Raw genomic sequence first — 908 nt, 5'->3', positions numbered from 1 at the left:
AAATCGCGCGGTTTTTGGCAGGTAGCGGCGAAAATCGCGCTATTTTTGGCCAGTATCGGCGAAAATCGCGCGGTTTTTGGCCGGTAGCGGCGAAAATCGCGCTATTATTTGCCGGTAGCGGCGAAAATCGCGATTTTTGCTCGCCAGCTGCGAAAATCGAATAGTTTTTGGCCGGTAGCGGCGAGAATCGCGCGGTTTTTGGCCAGTAGCGGCGAAAATCGCGCTATTTTTGGCCGGTAGCGGCGAAAATCGCGCTATTTTTATCCGGTAGCGGCGAAAATCGCGCAGTTTTTGGCCGGTAGCGGCGAAAATCGCGCGGTTTTTGGCCGGTAGCGGCGAAAATCGCGCTATTTTTGGCCGGTAGCGGCGAAAATCGCGATTTTTGCCCGCCAGCTGCGAAAATCGCATGGTTTTTGGCCGCTAGCGGCGAAAATCGCGCAGTTTTTGGCCGGTAGCGGCGAAAATCGTGCTATTTTTGGCCGGTAGCGGCAAAAATCGCGATTTTTGCCCGCCAGCTGCGAAAATCGCATGGTTTTTGGCCGCTAGCGGCGAAAATCGCATGTTTTTTGGCCGGTAGCGGCGAAAATCGCGCTATTTTTGGCTGGTAGCGGCGAAAATCGCGCAGTTTTTGCCCGGTAGCGGCGAAAATCGCGCTATTTTTAGCAGGTAGTGGCGAAAATCGCGATTTTTGCCCGCCAGCTGCGAAAATCGCACGGTTTTTGGCCGCTGGCGGCGAAAATCGCGTGGTTTTTGGCCGGTAGCGGCGAAAATCGCGCTATTTTTGGCCGGTAGCGGCAAAAATCGCGATTTTTGCCCGCCAGCTGCGAAAATCGCATGGTTTTTGGCCGCTAGCGGCGAAAATCGCGCGGTTTTTGGCCGGTAGCGGCGAAAATTGCGCTATTTTTGGC

The sequence above is a fragment of the Procambarus clarkii genome, chromosome 69 (assembly GCF_040958095.1).
Source record: "Procambarus clarkii isolate CNS0578487 chromosome 69, FALCON_Pclarkii_2.0, whole genome shotgun sequence".
Lineage (NCBI taxonomy): Eukaryota > Metazoa > Arthropoda > Malacostraca > Decapoda > Cambaridae > Procambarus > Procambarus clarkii.
Note: the sequence above shows the minus strand (reverse complement) of the source record.